At 39.0% G+C, this 22,855-nt stretch overlaps 1 protein-coding gene across 2 annotated transcripts in view; it reads left to right on the top strand.

Moving 5' to 3' along the window:
- The first annotated feature begins 348 nt into the window (after positions 1-348).
- fut8a (fucosyltransferase 8a (alpha (1,6) fucosyltransferase)) overlaps positions 349-22,855 on the top strand; it is a 101,525-nt gene continuing 79,018 nt past the window's right edge. The window contains exon 1 of one of the 2 annotated variants that reach the window (XM_056245660.1): positions 349-501. The gene's annotated coding sequence lies outside the window, so the exon portion shown is untranslated. The remainder of the gene's footprint in view (positions 502-22,855) is intronic. The other variant, XM_056245659.1, reaches the window with a different exon arrangement.

The raw sequence follows: 22,855 nt of genomic DNA, 5'->3' as shown, positions 1-22,855 counted from the left end.
TAGAAACATGTCTGGACATTGATTCTGTTTCGTAGCCTATGTTAGACTGGACGTTTATTAGAAATCTAATATGTATTATTAAAATATGTATAGGCCTACTACCCCGAGTGTGTTATATTTGCATAATAGTGGGCTTTACTTTTTTAATACAATCCCACACGATCGCTCGCATTAAATTGCTTTGTCTGCGGTGTCATTAGTGAAATGACTATTTGTCACATTTGCACGAAGAAAATCAGTATCATTACGCTGGCAAAACCATGAATAATGAGTTTCAAGAAATTGTATTCATTGCTGAGGAGCACTTGTATCGTGGTGATCTGACACACGCATGCGCAGTGCAGCCCAGTGACAGCGAGCAGCCTCCTCAAGAGCCAAGCAGCGAGAATTCAGACAGCAGCAGTCAGTCTCCCAGTTCCTGTTTCCGCCACGACTCGCCAAGCATCCCTTTCATTAAAACATACGCGCTGTGGAGATACAAGTAACCGGTGCCAAATCAAGGTAAGTGTGTCGCCGTTATATACGACCGCATTACGTTAAGGAAAACGGTGTTTTTATCGCCGGTGAGTTCGCTCCATCCCGGCCTGTTGCTAGCTGCCTCGACTGCTGAACGGGGAAAATAACGGTCAGGTTTGCAGCTCGAGCGCATTGTGTTTTCGCGCCGTGATACCGAAGTATGCTCTGGTCAGACTGTCATTTTGTAGCCATTACGAGCACGGACACAATGAATAATGTGTTTATGTACTAGGAAGAGTTGAAGACGATTGCGAATGATTGTTGTGCCAAATATAGGAAGCCTACTTTCAGCGAATCCACACCATAACGTTAGCGGAAACGAATCTACCATACCAATATACCTGACTAAATTAGTAAATGGTTTGTATCAGGGCTGCTGTTGAAGTGGTGCAGCGTAAATGTCCGGTACGTTAGCCAGACATTTAGCAGAAGACACCACAGCAGGAGCGTGTCCATGTTTATGTGGGTAGAAAGGAGAAAGGCAAGTTAACGTGAAGCCACTGCAGAAATCTTAGTGTTTACTTTTAGACCCCTAGGAAGAAGGCAGCGTGTTACTGAGGACTGCAGATGGTGTTTAAATAAATAGTTAACAACACAAAATAAAATTTCATTTACTTAACTTCATGTTGTTCCTTCTATGACTCCCCCCCCCCCCCCCCCCCACCCCCCACCGTCAAAAGACTAAATGGGGATTGAAGATGTCAACCCTCAAAATTGGAATAAATCTGTCATAATAGTTGTCTACATGACTCAATATTTTGTGTTGAAAGCAATTGTGTGAGGAACAGAATGACATTATTTTCCATAAATCTTAACGTCCGTCTTAGTTCTTCATGGAGTGTTCATGAGAGCACATGAAGAAAATGGTAAGATTTGTAAATAAGCGATTCGTTTGATTGGTTTATCTTTTCAATGAACCAATTGAGCAAAAAAAAAAAGAAAAAAAGAAATTTGTTAATATGATCAGTACAAAATGTAGTTTCCCAAACAAAGCTAATGCATGACTTATAGTGTATAGTGCATGAATATAGTGCATGAATATAGTGCATGAATATAGTGCATGAATCATGCGGATTACTTGTGTGAATGTGAGTATATGATGATGGCATTTACATATTTCTCTGCCTGTTATTACAACAATACAAACCACTTATTATGATGATGATTGTTTTTCCTAACACAGTTCCCACAAGTCCTTTTACTATTCTTTATAGCTTTAAGGTAATGTTTCTAAACTGCATTGGGATCAGAATTTGACAGCATATTTCTACATCATAGGCATCTCCTCCAGTGCTCTTCCTTACTTAATCTACTATCACACACATTAGACACACTACAGGACGGGCACCATTAATTTTCATCATATAACAATTTGGCTTCACTCTTTTAAGGCTACTCTGTGGTTTTTATCTCCTGTCATGTCGTCTGCTGTTTTAATCGATGCTCAGAAAACATTTGCCTCACTTAAGAGCCTTGTAAAATCAATGTGTTCTACAGATGTTCTGCCCAGTCCCTGCTTTTCCAAGCATACACAAATAACGAGCTTTCATAGTCAAGTGCGTTATTACGTCTACAGTACTTGGACTCGTGTGCAATCTCTCAACATACATCTTTAATAGTGTTTTTTGCATTGAGGCAGCTTATTTCGCTTGACTTGGAATTAATGATATAATTAAATCTGCTGTGATAATTAATACCTTCACAAGCTTAGGTTTCTGGTTAGAGATGAGATGTTTCTCCTCCAAAGTCAGATGGTCCTCATCAAAAAATTAAACTGCTTTCTGAATCTGTCTTGTATCAGTTGATTTGCATTGCATTTGGCCTTAGGTCAGATGTACAGCAGAACACGAAAATATGAGCATTTCATTTCATACAAATATGTCATAGCTTATAGCTATACTATAAATACCAGGTTTCAGTCTAGCACTTTTCCATTGTTTAAAGAAATAAACTGGAAAATATGATTAGTTAAGTAACCATAAATATTGACTGAATATACAGCCTGACTATATTAAACACCAACCAAAGCGATTTTTATGGGTCAGGTAGCAGTCACTCCTTCACATTTCACATTAAAGTCAGACAAACTAAGAGAATGAATTTGACACTACTCTGCTATGTTTACTTGCCAGGGTCCTTAGAGCTGCCTTGGCCAATGGCAGTCCCTGTAACTTCCCTAAGGGGAGCTTCATTTAGCCAGGGGACTTTTTCTGGGAATTACTTTTTAAAAATCCACAAACAGAGTAGTCGCTACTACTTACTTGTTTCAAATGATAAGCCATATTAGAGGTTGGTGGATGATAGACAAACATTTGGATTTCCTGCGCGACTAGGGCTGTCACTTTACGTTCGAAAATCGATTGCACAATCGATCGGACCAACCGACACAAGTATCGAAAACGAAAATAGGGAATCGATTTTAACGGCCTTCTCTCGGAGCGCGTCCAGCTCGTCATGACGACACGCCCGCAGCGAACGCGCGTCACACAGCAACTGCAGGCTCTGACAAACACACATACAAACTATACTATACTTCTGCCTAATGTGGTTTTTTTTACAACAAAAATGTGAATTCTGCCGGTATTCAGACAGTCTCATGCATAGATACAGATTCGGCCTACAATCGCCTACGTAGGCGAAATTTGTTTGACATTTATAATCGTAAACACAGCCATGTCGAAGCCTGCAGTAATGTTTTTCATTGATGTTATGGCAGTCCACTCTGCTTATTGTTTTTCGAGAATCTTGCACTCCTGTTTGTCATTGTGCACGAAACTTCATGCCAATAAATCATCAGAAATATTGCTGACTTGTGCGCGTCTCAAGCGCACTCTTTACGTTCGTCCTAATGCCTGTTAGTTGTCCGTGGATTTTCCTATATGGCGTTGAAAATGGAAACGTCTTTAGACATGGAAAATCGATTTTACAATCGATTCAATGAACATTTATGTCTCAAAAATCGACAGCCCTATGCGCGACATCCAATAATAACCGCAAGGACCCGCCATTAACGATCTGTCCCTCGCGGACGTGACGTTGCCACTTCCTGTGGAGTTTTTTCTTTTCTGCGACAAACCAACTGATACAATTTTGGTCGATTAAGCCTCTTCTTGTCGACTAACGTTTAGTCGACTATTTGGGGGCAGGCCTACCTGTTCACATGTTTATATTTAGATGAAAACATTTGTCTGTTATAAAGTTCATAGTCAGTGTGTGATGTGGCCTTATCTTGCTGAAGTGAAGTTTATCTCTACTCCAGTATTTTATAAACCTTTACATTCATGTAAGTTTTTAGTAGCGTGTGATCATGTCTCTTGTTGAAAGTTTGCTTTTAATCTCAGTTCTCTTCGATCAATCACAACTCTCACAAATGAACCATAAATATGCATTTTTTTTTCATAGGCCCCTGGAGTCTTATTGCAGTTTCTGCTCCATGAATGTTTTGCACTGACTCACTCTGCTCACACAATTATGGTCGTGAAACATTAACTTGAAAACCTAATATGTGGTTATGGGATTTCCATAATGTGTAGTTTCACCTTCCAACCTGATCCCAAGCTACCTTTATAGGTTTTGTTTTGTGTTACTTAAATTAATGACACAATGTGGTGACTGCACATGTCGCAATAGTCACATGATCATGTAACAGGACCATTTGCCTAGTGGAAATCATCTGCATGCATGTCTGTCTTGTCACATTTGTCATATTTGAGTAATGAACTGAGAAATCTAATAATGCCCTAAATAGATAATTGTCTCCTGGGATGAATTATTAACCCAGGGAAAGACGGTTCTGGTTTATGCTTGTTTTATTGAGATTGAATGGAGGAGTAATAGAGTGCAGGGCTTTGCTACTTTTTTTTAACATACATTCGGCCCATGCTGTGAAGTGAAGGTCAGGATGGGGGCTGTAATAAAGCTCAAAATCACGGATCAAACTGGAGTGAAGGGAATCTCATTCCCCTCCCCCGCTCCCCTTGCTCATCTCTTCTATTCTGCCAATATCAGGTGACTACTCTTGGCTGAGTTTCCATAGCAATGTGGGCAGTGGGCAAGGATAAAGAGGTTCTGATCAGTTTTAATGATAGTGTAGTTTGCCTCTCTGAGCAGGAGATGGAAAATCTTGGAACGGCAGAGAGGTGTGGGATTGGGCGGCAGGGACTAGCATGTACAAGTGCAGGTGTGTGTGTGTTTGCATGAGATGGATGATGAAGCAAGTAGCTGCGGTGGGGTGGGATAATCACATGGATGAGATCTTTGGCAGGGATCCTAATGGCAGACCATGTAGCTTTCCACATGATGAACATTTGCACTCACTCTTTCCCAATTCTAGTTCTGTGGCAGTGGGCTGCAAGGAAGAGCGTTCCAGCCATTGTCTTTACTAACTCTCTCTTTCCCAGGACAAGGGAGACTGTGAGTCATTCTTCAGAGCCCTTTGGAGATGGTAAAAGTCAGTGTGTGTGCATGCTTGTGCATTTGTGTGTGTTTTGCTGGTAGGTTCTTAGCTGACTGCTTTTGCACCCATCAGACATGACAGTGGCCAACGACAGGAGCTGTTTCATCGGCTATAAATACCACACTGTAATGTGGAGCGTCGCTCTGGCAGCTGCAGGGGAACTGCTCTGCCTTTGCCCACACACAAGGAGATGAAGGGTCAGGATTACACCAACCACAGACCTTGTTTGACCCCTGCAGAAAAATTATGTTTTTGCATAAACGTATGGTCTGAATGAATAAATGGGTATATTTGCCCTGAAGCTGTGAATTTGCAGTAGCATAGTCAATGATTACCTACTGCAAGGCTTCATTTAAACCAAGGGAAATGTGTTGCAAGACACAGTTTTTTTCCAAAAGTTATTCATGCCCTTGCCATTGCAGATAGATGAAGATGAGCGATTGTGCCAAATGCACTTCTGCAAAGGCAGTTGGTAGACTCTCTCAGACCGTAGGGTGAATAGTCCTCAATAAACTGAACTCAGACCCTTGTTTGGAGTTGAGAACCCAGAGGCGCGCAGTTTGCACAATATTTGTGTCCTCTGCTTAAGCTACATGCAGACAATGAGGCCAAAGTTACTTCAATTAAGAAAAGGGGGAAAACTATCAACAGAAATAGACTTTGACCGTCTCAGAAGCCAGGTTCTTTTTCAGCAGGTCCTCGCTCTGTGACTGTCAGAATTACAAGAGAATGTAATGTATTTGGTTTTTGCTATCATTATTCCCACTTCTTCATCTGTGCCAGTAGTGCTGGGTTTCGATTCAAATTTCAAGAATCGATTCGATTCCGATTCTCAAGATCTTGAATCGATTATCATTATTCGATTCGATTCGATTCGATCCGATCCGATCCGATCCGATCCGATCTTCGAGATTAAGATAAGTGTTTTTGAAAAAAGCATATTTTTTTTCCAGCTGTTGAATTACAGGACTGTAGTTATGCAACATATTGATACAATTATTATAGACATTTAACTGCAAATTAATGGAGTATGGATGGTTGTAAAGAACAATTCCCCTTCCAGAGTGTTGATACAACTGCTTTCACAAACTTGCACTGGTGTAGACGACAGAGGACGCAGAGGTATATCAGCAGCAGTAACCGCAGAGGATTGCAAGTAACCGCAGCAACCGCGATATTCACGTTTTTTATAAGGCTATACCCTTCTTGTTTTGAACTTCATGCATGTGTATTGAATGTTAAACAAGTTCATAATGATAACAAACAAGACTGTTTATCGTGGTGATGTGTAGCCTACAGAGGCTTCGCACAGACAGTGAATGAGAGAGATCGGCAGAGCGCGTGCGATTACCTGCGTCTGTCTTTGAAGTCATATATGTATTTGTGAAAAAGGTTGCCGTGTCAAAGGAAAGCGAAATATTTGTCGTATCATCCTTTTAACGTTCACGTCACGGGTATTTACCATAAATGCGCGTCAGCAGCAGCGCTGGTCAGCATCCCACTGCGCGAGGAAGCCGCGGGGAAATAAAATCAGCGAGTCACGCATTGAATCAATGCCATATTGGTCTCTAATAAGTAAAGCATCAGCTTCAGCGTTACCCATGCGACGCATTGCTGCTCAGCTGAGCCTTGAAAAGTGGAACTCAAAGTTAAAAAATAATTAACACCTTGTTTCATTACATCTCTTTTAATGAATCAGCTTTTTTGAACGTGTTCGTTGAATGAACGGTTTAATGACTCACTCAAAGCCCGTTGTCGTAACAATGTGCGCGCTGAGTGAAAGCCTTTCAATGCGCATACAGGGATCTCCCAGTCGCGGCAAGTTAAAGTTCACGGGGAAAATGTAAACCTATTAAAATCGATCCTCTGAGTTACGGATCGATCTTTAGAAATTAATATGAAAATCGATTCAGAATTGGTGAATCGATTTTTTCAACACAGCACTATGTGCCAGCAAACAGACCTTGTCCCACCAGAGTTATGTCCTACCCAACTTCGACACACCCTCTGGCACACACTCCATAATAGAGGTCAGGTAAATTTGTGTTTCGCAGATGTACTTTTCACGAGTTCACACTTACATTTAATTAAATAGAGTAAAGGTTATGCGTATTTGGCGTCCTGTCCGAGGGGAGGGCTCTGAGCTCGGAACCCATTACTTCCCCATCCCAGGTTGGGATAGGAATAGTTAGAAGTGAGGAGATGGGGTGGTGGAGGGATGCTGGAAAACTGTCATAGAACGGAGGTATGTTGTAAATATACTGATGCTAATTGAGTTGATTATCTGAACGTGCTCCTCCCGAACTTTGTTAATAAAACATAATTTTTGTTATCTCATCCAAATCAAATGTCCGTTTTTTCTCACACAGCCTCAGTAAAACTTAAGGTCTTCTGAGGACCACAAACTTTGTGGTCCTCTGAGAAATCTTTCCCACCTGGATAGAAATGTCTGTGATTGTGGAATACTATTTTTTTTTTCACAACGATTCTTCTCATTTACTTTGAAGTAAAACGAAATTTGTCACTCCACTACCTACTGCACCTTCATTATGGATTTAGATCTTTTGACAACTTTCTGGCAAACGAAACAGCTGTTGGCTCAAGTACCTTTTCAAAAACAATTTTTTTTCAATAATGCATGCACCTTCTGTAAAGCCCACATCCAGACTCCCATCTGAGTGAGTAGATATGTCATTCCCATTCAAATCAGTCATCTGCTACTTATTGTAACTCTAATGTTGTTTGGAAAACAACTCCTGTAAAAAAAATAGTGATTTACTGTACCCCTCAGTTTTTTTACACCTTGCTTTCTATCTAAATAGGCTTTAGGCTAAAAAACCCAGGGGACTTATGTCTGAGGTAAGGATGATGGAAGCATTTTTGAGGCATCCAGTCCTGTAGTCTGCATTGCTCAGCACTGACCTGAGTGAGACTGCTGTCTCAGCTCAACTGGAGCATGCTCAATGGCATCCCTAATGCCTAGTGGAATGCTAACGGCTTCTCTGGGACAATTAAGCATCTCTGCGGTACTCACAGAGATTGGATGGAGATCCGCATAAAAAGCAACAGAGGTAGGATCAGAGGGCAGATAGAATGTCTATTAAAACGTTATTAAACAAACCCAATTTGCAGAGTGAGGCCATCTCATCCACGAAATGCTACCACCCAAGAGTCATCAGGTTGAGATGGGTCAAGCTCAAGCATGGCTATGGCTGATGATTGTCAGAGCTGGACTGTATGTCAGTGTTGTTATCCCTTTTATGCACAAATCAGGGGTGGGGGATTGTCATAAGAGGATTGAAGGGGTTTGGCTTGGTTGGATTTCACCTTTAACAGTTTCAAACATACAGACTCTCAGAGTACATGATACAGTCTATCAGTTGCAGGAGACATGGTGGGTAATGCACAGAACCTTCACTTTAGCTTAAATCAGCACTTGCTTCCTTACAGTCACTTGGTTTATATGCCATCCTGGCTCAGAACATCTGCTTGTCCCATTCTGTCTCCTGCCATTGGGGTGTGAAGAAAAGAAGATGGTCCAAACCTCACAGGACACAAATGTATAGACTTGAGTGTGCTTTTGTAAGTCCCAGTCTACCCCCTCTCTCTTGCTATCTCTTTGTCTCTTTCTCTCTTCCTCTCTTCCTCTTTCTGTCATTTCTGCCCTCTGAAAATTGCTTCCCCACTCAGCTGAAACCAAAATGTACTATGTAATATTATAGGGAATGTCTGATAAGATCTTTCCAGACACTCCTGTTTGAACCTTAGCACTTGGAGCACTAGTAAAATATTTGCTTCTCTCCATTGCTATTTACATAGGGGGAATTGAACACTAAGTTGTTACTCGTTGTTGGTTTTGTGTGCGAATCTTGGCTATACCTTTTGGCTAGAAGCCCAGCTGCCCCTCACCCACTAAGTAGAGTTGTTAGCCCGGGGATTCGGCTCAGGTGGGCTCTGCCGCCTACATATAACAAAAACTGCAGAAAACCACAACTGGGTTTGAGCCAGAAAGCTAACTCAGGTTGTCATCGAAAGCTTCAATTTGAAAGTTTTCATACTGCTATACTTCACATGCATCAGCTTGCATGTCAACATGCTACTTGCAGTTTTGTCTCTATGCATCAGTTATTCCTTACAAACTATTGCAAGGCAAGGCCATGTAACCGCTGGCCAAGTGCTATGATCACAGTGTTTATCAGCTGCCGGTGGATTTTAGTAGCGTAGCACAGGGCAGAGGATGAGTCGAATGCTAATTTGGTACAGAACCAGAGAAGTAAACCTCATGTGACACTGATGACAGAGAGACAGCGGAGATATGTCACATTCTGGGTTCTGTCCTTTTCTTCACTTCCATCATTTTTGAGCAAAGCAGAGAAAAAGTACAGACCGGCAGAATCTTTTTCTTTTCCCTTACCGTACAGGTGACGAATTGTTTGGTTACAGTGCCCTTTCTTTAACCTCCCGTTTACTCTTTTCATCTCTCTGTTGCAATGTCTATTTCCTTCTTCCATCCTTCTTTCATTCACTTTGAAATCGACTATTTGTGGAGCGGCATCTTTGAGCCAGGTTATCGACTTCAGTTTAGACACCATGGAGTAGCATTAGCCTGTGCCAGCGAGAGGCGTGTAAGGCAGAGAAGATCCTGTTCGGAGAGATAATCTGATCAGTGGATTTGTCGACTTAATTTTTCGCTAATCCTCATAGTGTTGTGGCAAGCCCTTTTGTGTTGAAAAGGCACAGGTTGTCTTAATTGGGATCAAGAGTGGGATTGCCGCTCATGCCAATTACAACATACTTTGGTTTCACACGCAGAATACGTTATAAGATTTAGTGGACATTGATTTTACTGTATTTGTTCAGCAAGACTCTTTATTTTATTAAGTGTACATTGATATATGATGATGCAAAATTGTATAGCTGGGTATATGCCCTTAATGCATTTGTTAAACTGATTAACCTTTTCTGGATAGTCAAGAGATTTGACTGGCAAGAGGAATACTGACAATAAAATATATACAAATATAAACTGTTTTTTCAAGAATTTTAGCCATTTGAGACTTTTCTCCAGACAGTTACATCACCTAGACAGTTTTTAATTTAAGCCCCACATTGAATTTTTCCTTATAAATATGCCCAATGTATTTTATAATGTCTGTTCAAAGTTTCCTTTACAAAACAAACAAATTAATTAAGTTTTTAATTTGCAACAGTATAGCCTACATTCAAATTACGCTGTAAGCTATAATTTAACTCCATGACAGCTATAAATTCATAAACATGTTTGCTGGAAAACAATGGCATACTGTGATGGGTTGATAATTATAGTTATCAATCCATTCTAACTGATTCTTACAAGATGAACAGAAATAATAGAAAACCAAACATTTACATTTGCAAGGCACAAAAACACATATGATAAATGGCACCTGCCAGATTTGCCTCCTGGCCAACCTTATCGCTCAACATTGAACACATTGTTGAAAGATATGTTGTAAAGAAGTGAGGACTTTGGTCTCTGTTCAGTCTCATAACAATGAGATCATAAAAAAGGAGTGAAAAGAACAGAGGAAGGGAGTGATTGGGATCAAGCATTAAAATATTTATTAGGGCTGTGTATCACAATATTTTTTTTCCATATCAGGCATACGATATCAATATTTATCACAATGTTCATTTACCTACCATTATTGGGGAAGGAAATATTTTCCACATATTTGTTAGACCTTAAGAATTAATGTAAACATGTAATCTTGTTTGTTCACAATTAAACTCCACAGTAGCTACCTTTTAATTTAGGGCCCCATGAAATCCATTAGATTTTTTTTTTTTTTAGTATTTATGATTTAATGCAAATTTATATAAACGTTTAACAATTTAATCAAGCTTTTAAAATATAACAATTAACTTTGTTTAATAAGATGCTGAACAACAGAACTGTAAAAAATTAAAACATGGATGAAAAAATATCTTGGTTGTATGATATTTCTATTAGGGGTGCTCTGATCAGGATTTTTGGGGCCGATCACCGATCGCCGATTACTGGAAGCTGTTTTACCCGATACCGATCACCGATTACAGGGTCTATTTGAAGACTTCTTTTTATCATGTAGCATTACTTATTAAGCTATATTTACCAACACTGTACATTAAGTATTACATTTAAGAGAAGACAATGCATCATGAATTGACACCTGTGTATTTATTTGCAAGCAACATGTATTAACATAGCAGCTTGGTTATTGGGAGCAGCTTAGGGCTTGACATACAACTTTCCTGTAGAATATAAAATAAAATAAATAAAAGACAGAACATCTGAGTCTTTAAATTTAGCTTTAGACTACTTTAAACTAAAAACAGCAACAAAAAAGGCTATAGCCAAAATACTGTTTTGAGTCAGTCAGCCATCAGTTTTTCTAATACACTTAAAGGACCACAGGTAGTAAAGTGCACAAAAAAAACAAACAAAAAAAAACTAACAACTTCCATATCTGTATCTATAACTTTGCTTTTTTCTGGGGTGCTTAGTCAGATTTTGTGGGCATTTAGAGAGGAAGAGAGAGGTAGAGAAACCTTTTGTGTGTGTGTGTGTGTGTGTGTGTGTGTGTGTGTGTGTGTGTGTGTGTGTGTGTGTGTGTGTGTGTGTGTGTGTGTGTGTGTGTGTGTGTGTGTGTGTGTGTGTGTGTGTGTGTGTGTGTGTGTGTGTGTGTGTGTGAAGAACCCTTGCAAAATTATTTTAAACAGATTAAGAAAGCCACCACTACTGGTCACATCTATGGTTAGATTGATTTTTTTTTTGATCCAGTGAAGTCTGTCCCACCATGTACCTAATATAAATAAATAAAACATCTTCAGTTAACTAGCAGATCATTAATTTAGTTCGCTATTAAATAAGAAATCTAGCGCTAAAATGTGTTTTTGAACTCAAGCTGCGCGCTCGTTGCGCGGCGATCAGTTGCATGGATACAGTGCTCTGTGCCTCGCGCAGTCTCCGAGGGTGCACCGATCAATCGGAGCACCCTTAATTTCTATGATATCCATAGAAATAATAATAATATTATTATTTTTACTTTGAGAAGTACATTTTAGTATAGGCTACAGTAGTGATATATTTCTGTCATAATTTCTTGAAGTTAAACTTGACTTTTATTTTGACGGTTTGTCGTGAAAATCTTTCAGTTTTAGTTTCAGTGTGTATTTGACGGTAGTTTATCTCAAATGAAATGGTGAAAAGCTTGTGAAGTGACTCTCAAAGCAGCTCTGGAGATGAAGTTCATGTGTTCATGTTCTCATATTTTGAGACAGCAGACGCTGTAAACACTGTGAGCTATAGGGGTGTGCGATATCACGATTTTTGTTCATGGACGATTAAAATGTCTTCACGATCTGCTTTTGAAGAAATATCGTAGTATCGTGTTACAGTGCATTCTATCAGTTGCAGTTCTGGCGCCTCTGTCTCAACATACTGCAATTCACAAAAGTTCACTGCAATTCACAAAAGTTCATTATTTGCATGTGCTTTAAAGCCTTTCCAGTTAAACATTTCATTCGCGTACTGATGCACTGTTCTAACGTGCGCTTTTCTGAGCGCGTACACCCGAAGCGCAAGAACTAAAAGCCTGTCAAACAGCGCCTGGTTACTGGGCTAAGTTATCTTTAGAGTCTCATTGCGCTAATACTGTCAAATACACACAAGGTTTACATAAACAGAGTTGGTTATGTTTAAAGTAAAAGCAAACATTTGAGAGAAAATCTGGTACGTGTGTCATGCGTGTATATTAGATGCGTCGCGTGCCGGTCTTAAAGCGACAGTAACCTAATAGTAAACATGCTGCCCCTTGTCCTTAAAGGGATAGTTCACCAAATTTTTTTTAATTCTGTCATTATTTACTCACTGTTGTTCCAAACCTGTATTAATTTCTTTCTTGTGCTTAGCACAAAAGAAGATATTTTTAGTTGCTGGTCAAACAATCAAACAGTTGATGGTCCCCATAGTAGAAGGGCACTGGGGACCAGCAACTGTTTGGTTACCCACATTCTTCAAAATAACTTTTATTTTCAACAGAAGAAAGAAACTTATTCGGGTTTAAAACAACTTGAGAGAGTACATTATGAAATTTTTCATTATTGGGGGAACTATTAATGTTAATAAAACAACAAAACACAAAGAGAAAATCACTCACTGACTGAGAACTTTAATAGTAGCTTTAATAAGAATCAATGTATAATTTATACAGTGCAGTCTATGTAGTGTTTTAATTTCATATTTGTTCATTTAATTACTTTCAATGCTACTGCTAAATACACCTACTGAATCTGGAAAAAAACAATGCACTGTTATGCAATTTGTATATTAAGTTGTGTAATGTGTATCTTTGTTCTTTTTTTTTCATTAACAAAGAAACGAATGACAAAGATTTTTTATTTTCACCACTTTGGCCTAAATGTCTGCCATTCTTTTTATTTTATATTTTGTTACCTAAGGCTTTGTTTTTAAAATAGGGACATAAGTTTGGCTGTTATGCTCAGTCACTTGCAAAATAGTAAAACCAACCGTGATAAAAAAAATCGTGAATCGTGATTTTCCTGAAAAAATGGTGATATGATATTTTTGCCATATGGCCCATCACTACTGTGAGCGACACGTGTCAGTTTGTGTATCAGACGAAACCGCGCCGTTCATTCACACAGAGACACGCAGAAGCACTGACTGGCTGTTGTCGCATTTATTTCTGCTGTGTGATGGGCTGCTATATTAATCTATATCAAGAAAAAATATCCAGACAGAGCTTATCATCGTTATCGTCGTAATTTTTATTGTGATCTTGATATGACACCGTTTATCGCCCAGCCCTAATTTTGATAATTTGTGAATGTGACTGAATGAATGCCCATAAATGATGCAGAGAGCAGTACTGTATGGGGTCTGTTTTGCTGAGGACCTGGCACTGGATGAGCTGCCCTCTTTAGTGCTCCACTGACATCCATGCTAATCAGCGTGCCTAGTGACACACTCTGCATCACTGCATGCTCGAGTTTGGTGCGAATGGATGTTTCGGTGCTTCAGTGATTTGCACGGTTTATTGGTGTGATCAGAGCGTCTTTTGTGAGCATTAACAGTCGCGCATAAACAGGCTTTTCGGCATTGGGAAATAGAATTTCAGGGCGGTTGAAATGCCCTTGGGACACAATCACAGAGGCGCTCCGCAAAAGCTTCTTAACGCCTGTGGCCTACCGCACGGCACTACAACATTTATTTGAAATCACTCAACATTATACATTAGCAGCCTCCTCTGTGGTTTGCATGTTGCATTTATTCGCTTACATTTTACCTTGCATGCTAGCTGGAAACCTGGCGTGACATATACAGTGTTCTAGCAGGAGGCAGCTTGTGAGAGAGGTATCATTTGTCTGAATGAATCACCTCATCTCCTCCTCTCATGCCGCACACCCTGCCATTTTTACAGCGCGGTGTAATTGGCCACTCTGTTTCCCATCTGTTGCTTGCTTGCATTCCTTGTCATATTCCCTCTGCTGTCCTGCCCACCCTCGGCACCAGCGGCACAAGGGAGTTTTGTGTTTTTGCCAACAAGTGACGACAGAAGCAAGATCAAATAGAATTCATAAAAGTCGATAAACAAACATCCGCCTGCCGTTTCATTATCTCTCTGTCTCCCCTCCGTGAGCTGGAGGTGTGGGTGCCTCCATTTATTTCCTCAGAAGAAGGCCTTTCCACTCCTGATGAGAACTTTTCCATTTCACATTCGTGCCCTCGGCAATGGATCAGAGTGTCAGAGTTACTTGCGTCTCTGAAATCCTCAACGATTCATCACTCTGTTTTTTGTTTGTCTTTTTTCCTCCAGACAAAGGGTTGTGGCCCATTACATATGTGCCTTGGAGAATTTTTTTCTTTAGTTCCAATACAGAACCAAAGTTTTTTTTTGGTTTATTTTCAATTAGTTAAGGTTAGACTTTAGAAAATAAAATAAATAAATAAATACAATAGAATAAAGATACAAATAAAGGCAAATAAAGAGAAAAGTTTTTGAATAGGTCTAACACTAGTATTCATATACAGAAACTGAATAAAGTAAATGGAAAATAACACTGGGTGGTATTTTATTCCTGAATAAATTAAATACATAGGCTATTAATCCTGATTCCTGTAACTTAAAGCTATCTTTTGTTGTTTTGACAACAAAATTAATGACAGACACATATGGCTGCCGTCACTTTAACTCTCTGGGGTCGGCGGTCTCGCCGGCGATACCAGCTCACTTTTTTCCTTATCAGTGCAAAAGAGACTCAAATTACTCTGTTAATTTTGATCTTACATATAAGTGTTGCACATCATTCGATCCTGTTAAGTTTGTATTTTTTTTGTGGAACCTCATAATAAAAACAAAGTGTTGTGCTTTTCGCCTAATAAAGAAAAATAAACATGATGCGCGTTCTGCGTTCTCTCTGTCAGTGAAGTCCATTCTGAAACGCATCCGAAAAATCATCTGTAACTCTGCAAATACTCAGTCAAACAGGTATACAGGCACACAGGCATGAAGCCTGAATTATCTTCTTTTAAATGAAGTAATTTATATTAAAAAAAAAATTTCTCATTTTATGTAATCTGTACAAAAAGAGAGAGATGATAGTCGTTCTCGTCTCAGCTCATTAAAGTTAATTTGACCACGCCCACGGAGCGCGCGGTCTATTCAAACACAAATGCTCTGAGGCGATCCACGCCCACATCAGCTGGATAACCCACCGAAAGAGACTCATATTTACGACGCTGTGAGGAATAATACTATCTTAATAATAATCCTGGAAAAAATTACCTCAGAAGTAGGCTACAGGTAGTTTCATTTGGAGGAGCAACGGATCCAGCCGAGGAAATAGGTACATTCTTTATTTTCAAGTGCTTTGTGCTAATCGCGATATGGAATAGTGTCTGTAAACAAAAAGACTGTTTGAATCGCGTTTTTGTGTGTGAATGAATGAACAGCTTTTACCTAACTATATTCCAATACTGAGATGAGTAAAAATCGACTGAAATATGTTGAAATAAAATATTTTTGTATAAGCAACGTATTAAACTGCAAATTAACATTTATATGTCCTAATCATAAAAACGATATGTTCCATATGAAAGACAAGATGTCGTTTTTACTGTAAAATACTGCCACATCAAATAAGCTTGTTTGCTAAGATGTTATTATAGTATTTGTTCGATTGTAAGCTATATTCAAACTAATTAATCCGCAACTGTGAAATATGTATGATAAAATGTATACTTTAGTATATAATACAAAGAAAGATTACATTTGAAATATAGTTAAAATTTTAATTGTTGTTGTAATTGTAACCTTTTTATTAAAATAGCAAAAATATAGGCTACATATAAATAAATCTTAGGTAAATCTTAAAAGCTCAATATAAGCCTCCTCTTTAAATTATTTGTATTGTGTTTTATTAGTGACACATTTGGGATACATTCCCAAACTTTCTGTAAAAACAGTATGATAATTAACTGCACAATTACTATAAATTTTTACATTTGATATTATACAATTTGCAAGTACAATTTGAAAAATAAATAAATAATTGGAACTGTGAACCAATTTTGTATTATATAGGCATATATATATATATATATATATATATATATATATATATATATATGTATATGTATATATATAATATTGTCATTGCATTCTTGTGGCTCAGTGACACACCTGAATGAAAGGGTCATTAGTATGCAGCCCCATTATGCGCTCATTATGCGGGCCCATTGTCTTCTCAGGTGTGAATCACAGCAGGTCACACCCCTGCGCATATTGCCTTTCCAATCAAAAAGTGTCATTTTTAAATTTAAACCAATCTATTGTTTTATGTGAATAATAAGGCAGGATGATTTTCAGATCATTTTGAAGAAAAAACTCTAGGCGACAACATCCATTAGTCAAAAGTCTTGTGGACACATATTTAGTATGTGTTTTGTGGCCTTATTTCAGAAACTTTAAGTTTTAGTTTTTTCAATAACCACGCATAAACAATATTCTCTCAAAAATACAAAAATGTACATACATGTTGATAACACATTATGGTAGCCCTGTGTGTGCTAAATAGAGTGTAATTACACCTTTGCCAGTAATATGTTTATAAGCAACTGAAAAAAGCACAAATGTCAGAGTATGTCAAAACATCTCAAGGACCCCAAAAACACCTTGGACCCCAGAGGGTTAAGAGCTAGTGCACGGATCCTGTGTTCATTATACTGGCATGCGTTTTATGCTTATTAAAGACAAAACCGACTACCGTAAAACTTCAAATAATAGCCGAGTCCCAAATAGACGCCTGTCTCTTTTACACGCCTGGTGTGGCTGCAGGTTTGGGTAAATAAAGGCCGGTCTCAAATAGAGGCCGGGTCTGTTTTTTTAGTTTCGGGTTGTATTTAATCCTCTAAAACCGTCAGATCGTCCGCTTTTAGGCGGCCGCCAAAGCAAATTTTTGTCCCTCCTAGGGATGGGACGATTACCGGTTTCACGATAAACCACGATAAAATGTCCTGGCGGTTAGTATTATCGTTAAAAATTTAATTATCATAAAAACCGTGTTTGATTATCGTGATTTTGAAAACTCGCGGTAAATCCTGTCCAGCCAGAATCAGTCTGACGCAGGCGCGACTCGCGAGCACTCAGAAGGCGCGCAGATGCAATGTTGTTTTTTTGCGCGAGAAGACATGGCGGAAGTCAGTGACAGCGCACGGGAGATTTTTCAGCCATCCAAGAGGACAAAATCGGAGGTATGGTCGTATTTTGGCTATTACAAGAGTCCCGAGGGCAATTTAATCGAGGATGGGCACCCTGTCTGCAAATCTTGCAAGAGGAAAGTCGCTGCAAAAGGGGGGAACACGTCAAATCTGCTAAGTCATCTAACGTTACGTGACAACCACCCACTGAGTTAATTTTTACCTTAATACCACAACTAACTTGGGCAAATAATTAGACAAAAAATGTATTGGAGATGAATTATTTCATTATCTCACTTGTAATTATTGCAAAGCTTCCGCGAAGAGAAAAGTTTTACAGCAAGTGGATTTGAGCCAAGACGAACAAACATATTCAAACTATTAAGGGTGACATTTAAGGGATAATGCATTGTATTCATTCATAGTAAACTTATTACAGTTTTATTTTTTTATTTTTTACCACAGAAATAATTTAAGGGACATGAAATATTGAATTGTGATTAACTTAATGTTTTTAAATCTTGCCGGTTTATAAATCCATTATACAAGTTACAGTGTCCAAATCAATCGTAAAGTAAATGTGATCACTACAACAATATTGTAGTAGTATTAATACTAAATTACTCTGATTTAATTTTCAAAACAGTCAAAACTGAGACGCAAGACATACACATTTGAATGAAACCAGAGATTGCGTCCACGGTGATCCGAGACATGGATGTGCGCTGTGTAGTGTGTTGCTATTTACAACAGTCATTATAAGTATTCCAGTAGTTTAGTCACCCTGACCCAACCAACATATTTTGTTCATTTAAAGTGTGTGTGCGTGCGTGCGCGCGTGAGTGTGAGAGAGAGAGAGAGAGAGAAAGTGATTTATTATTTATTAATAATAATAATATTCAGTCATAATAACTTACACACATCCATAAGTGTTATTATCATTATTAATGATAGGGTTTAATGACGGGTTCATTAAAATCTGCACTAGGAAACTTATACCTCTCACTCTCAGGGCTCCATGTTAATGTTAATATAATGTTTATGCTTAAAAAAGTGCATAGCTGCTAGCTTGCTAATTGTATTTTTTTGTTTGTTGATTTTCAAATGTTTTCAGGGTGAGCATCAGTTCTTTTTGAACATTTCCATCTCATTTTAACAAAACCGTGATAATATTGATAATCGTGATAACTTTGGTCACTATAATCGTGATATGAAATTTTCATACCGTCCCATCCCTACTCCCTCCAAAGCCTTTTTTGATCGGTGAGTGATGTAGAATAGAATGACTGCTGCGCTTGACAGGGCGCGTTACGAGCAGAGAGAGAGAGAGAGAGAGAGAGCGCCCCGGCCGCGCGCGCGCACTCTCACGTCTTCAAATAACACGAGCGCTGTCTTGCTCTCTCTCCCTCGCGCATATTAATCAAAATCGACGCGATAGTAAAAGGTCGGAAGACCGCAGTTTCACGTGGAGCATTTGGAGATTTTTAGAGATTAGAGACAGGCCTATACACTCAATGAACAACATCTCAACACTAAATTATAAAGGCCTGTCTCATATAGACGCCTGTCTCAAATACAAGCCGGTGCAGTAGGACGATTTGGGAAAATAAAAGCCCGGGCTACTATTTGAAGTTTTACGGTATGTTTAGAGTATACTCACGAAGACCGAAATTGACACAATTTTGCGTGTTAAAGCAATATAATCCGCGAAAAATAACTTTTGTTACTGGCCAGCTGTTCTTGAGACGGATTTTCTATGAATGTGCGCATAGAAAATCATCTCAGAGAGCGTGCGAGCACTGATTAGTTCAAAATCGCTTGAATGTTTAAACTGGTAAGACTTAAAAAGACGTGCAAATGGTAAAAACTTCAGTCACGATGCACTGCTGGCCCGATTGTGCAAGTGAATATTCCGTCATGTCCCAAGTCCCCGACTCCTAAATGTGAGTGTGTAATATCGCCGCAGCGCTTGATGCTTGCCTTGCACAACACATTTTGAGAGAAGAGATAGAAGACGCGGCACCGCTGAATAGGGCTGGGCGATATGGCTGAAAACTGTATCACGATATCAGTGTTTCATATCGGTCGATATCGATAATTATTGATTTTTTTATGACCCATTTAAAATAAGGACCAGGAGAAAAAATATATTACATTTATACATTTTTATTTTAAACTTAACCTTCCTCTAATTACAATCCCAATAAGTTTTATTAATAAAGGCATAGAACCAGTTTATTTATAGTGCACTGATAATAGTTTTATATAATTGGTTTATTAATTAAACTAATAAAAAGATAGATATGAGATATGTTTGGTAATTGTACCTGAATGAATTTAAAATTAATTTGCTATATTTCAGATCAATATATTTGTTTTCCTTAATTTTAATTAACCCTAACTTTATTCTCATCAGAATTATAAATAATTGATTTCCGTATAAAATAATACTACCAACACATTTCATTTTCTTTTTTAATCAATGTGTAACTTAAAAATAAACAGATCAGTGCTCTGTTTTGAGGAGAAGAAATGAAAACCAATGCGATATAACGAATGTCAAAAAGATGGAACACACAGACTGTTTTAAAAAGGGGTTGGATAAATGTTTTGCTTTTAAAACGGTGTGTGACAGTTGTAGGTTACAGTTTGACAAGAAATACAGTGTGACAAAAGCACAATGTTGTGTTTTATTGCGAGTATAGGCCTACACAAATATAAGTAAACACTTTGCAGACTGAATGATGTCCTGTATTAACAAAATGACGGGAGTATGTTTTTATGTCTCCACTGTTCGATCGCGCCCGCGTGTCTCTCTCTCTCTCTCGTGCGCGCGATCGCACACACACACACACACACGTCACACACACACACTCCAGCATTGCAATCTTGACATCGCAGCCTGTTTATGATGCTGTGTTCACATCAAACGCGAATAGAGCGAATTATCCAATAATGTTTCGCAATTCTAGCCTGCATGGCATGCAGATGAAGGGCACTCATTTTCTGCTTATCAATCGCCGGTTACTGAAGAGGAACCCAGCAGCACGAGACAACGATTCTGCAACATGAGTCTGGATATGGCGCAACCAAACTGACACGTTACATGATTGCCTGTTAGCGTGCCACTCCCTACTTTGCTAGGTTACCAGAGAGCGAGTCCCTTTGTTAATGCAACCAAACTTGCTTCGCAACCTGTGGTTTCTTCCGACGAAGAAAAAAATATCGAACGTTTTATCGAACACATTTTTTATTGATATCGATCACGTGTCTATCGCGATCCATATCGTTATCGTTTTATCGCCCAGCCCTACCGCTGAACACTCACGCTGTTTGTGAAATTGCGTCTGGCAGATAGTTGTTAAAAGAATGATTTGATTTTATAATCTGTGTGGATTACGATTGAGGGAATTTCCCGCATTATAAATGGGAGACCTGCGGGAATGATTAGAATTATGCGCAATATCTGCAATCCCGCGCCGAAATTCAAGCCGTGATATATATATATATTAGGGGTGTCACGATTCTCCAAACCCTCGATGCGATTAAATTTTCGATTCTAAGGTCACGGTTCGATTCGATTCTCGATTTTTACATTTATTTTTTTAAAGTGGAAACTGGCCAATCAGGATGCTCTCTGTCTTACATGCGCTTCATGAGGCACACACGCAAGGTCTCTCGCTCTCTCCCTTTCTGCCGTGCGCGCGCTATACAGTTTGGAGCACAGTTTTTTCTGTCTCGTATGCGCGCTCTTGCTCGCTCACTCTAGATTCCGGGAGATTTTAACTCATTTGCGTGCATCAGGGAGCCGCTATCAATATGCAGGAGACTCTCGAAACTTCCGCGGGACTTGGGATGTCTGCAAACTGTGGCTTTTTTGAAGCGCGAACGTTGTCAACATAACTCACTGGAAATCCAAAAAACTTCCACACCTGCGACTTCAATGAAAGAGGAGGGGGTTCAAGTTCTGTCGATGGATCTCCTGCATCTGCAGTTGCCATGCTATCTTTTGAATGGCTGTAGCTAAGTTAGAGGAGGTTGACCATAGACTCGCAGCACTTCAACCGTCTATGACTTCAACACGCGTGTTTTTTTCCGCTTGGCACGCCGACCAGACGTGACATGGGGCCGTGGCAGCATTGGCGATTACATTTTTTAATTCGAAGTTCGAGATTGTGACTTAATTTCGGTCGATTTCAATTTAAAATCAAAATCGTGACACCCTTAATATATATCGTCATATCGTCCAACCCTAAAACTTAAAGCCGATGAAATTGATGAATGGTACAATATATTAGATCAACTAAAAATGGCTAGAATTATGAGTGGCTTGTTACCTTGCCCAGTAGTGATTTTTTTTGTGTTGTTTCAAATGTTCTTTGCAGTGCCAATTTGAGCATGGCTCAAGCCAAGACAAAAGCATATTGTCTTTGGTCTCTGATTAATTGTCTTACAGGCGTTTATGTGTGTCCTAGGGAGAACTCCTACACATGCTATAGAGCACAGAGGACTCTTTCACTGTATTCTCAGTGTACAGTCATGTCAAATTCCTGAGTCTTAGTTTGATCTTTAAGCTCTTCATTTTAAATTTGGTTTTCAAGCTATGGTCTTGGAAAATGTAAAGATGTCAATGTGTCATCTTTTCTCTGAAAGCCTCAGTGGAGTGATGTTTACTAGTGAGTACATAATAAAATTGCAGATGATAGGTTTGTTTATTCTGTGCAGTCAGGAAAACGATGTGAATGATGCCTTGATCTGAAGGGCTGGAACATTTTGACACCTTTTTAAAATTGCATGTTTCTTTGTTGTTTCTGGAAGGGTTTGAAAAATAGATGGGTCAGTTATTTAGTTCGATGTGGTTTTATGACTGTGTTGCATATATAACTCGCACCAACATTAGGGGTTGGCGATATACCGGTTGTCACGATTAACCGGTAGAAATTTGTAAACCGGTAGAGATTTATCGTTTCTATCCTGATTGAGCTCATGAAAAGCTCTATTAGGACTTACTGTGTGTTAGGCTTGGGCGGTATCCAAATTTTGATACCGTCAAACCTCCTCCCTATTTTACCGCGGTATACGGTATTACCGCGTGATAATTCAAAATTATGACATAAGGCTCAGAAGGCATCACCAAACTG

Source organism: Rhinichthys klamathensis, unplaced genomic scaffold (assembly GCF_029890125.1).
Source record: "Rhinichthys klamathensis goyatoka isolate OS25496 unplaced genomic scaffold, OSU_Roscu_1.1 h1tg000032l_1, whole genome shotgun sequence".
Lineage (NCBI taxonomy): Eukaryota > Metazoa > Chordata > Actinopteri > Cypriniformes > Leuciscidae > Rhinichthys > Rhinichthys klamathensis.
The sequence above is the reverse complement of the archived record's forward strand: the minus strand, read 5'-3'. Positions and strand labels throughout refer to the sequence as shown.